This window comes from Sinocyclocheilus anshuiensis, unplaced genomic scaffold (assembly GCF_001515605.1).
Source record: "Sinocyclocheilus anshuiensis isolate Anshui unplaced genomic scaffold, SAMN03320099.WGS_v1.1 scaffold697, whole genome shotgun sequence".
NCBI classification, from domain to species: domain Eukaryota; kingdom Metazoa; phylum Chordata; class Actinopteri; order Cypriniformes; family Cyprinidae; genus Sinocyclocheilus; species Sinocyclocheilus anshuiensis.
The window spans coordinates 1,742,021-1,742,333 of record NW_015538036.1 but is presented as its reverse complement, the minus strand read 5'-3'; the positions used below and the strand labels follow the sequence as shown (position 1 = coordinate 1,742,333).

General features: G+C 41.5%; 1 protein-coding gene across 1 annotated transcript in view; it reads right to left on the bottom strand.

Annotated features, from left to right (window-relative positions):
• LOC107681082 (elongation factor 2) overlaps positions 1 to 313 on the bottom strand; it is a 12,881-nt gene that overhangs the window by 3,460 nt on the left and 9,108 nt on the right. The window lies entirely within an intron of this gene.

Sequence of the window (313 nt, the reverse complement as noted above, 5' to 3'; positions counted from 1 at the left end):
GAATACCTCAAGCGTGTGACGGAAATGTTACGCCCCTTACCATATTGTGATGCCATGTCCCAGCCGGAGCGACGAGACAAAAACATTAAAACCCATTATAAATGAGGCATTTGTTGCATCCAGTGGGGACATAATTACTGATTATAATGACTTTACATACTATAAAGTCTATTATAAAGACATACTGTCTTTTTACGTGTTGCGTTGCATCGCCCCGCGTAAACATAAAACCCTTGTGATCGGTGTGATCGGAGAAATGACTCTTCCAGGATCAGGAAACAGTCCTCCATAAAATGTGCTGCAATATTTGGGT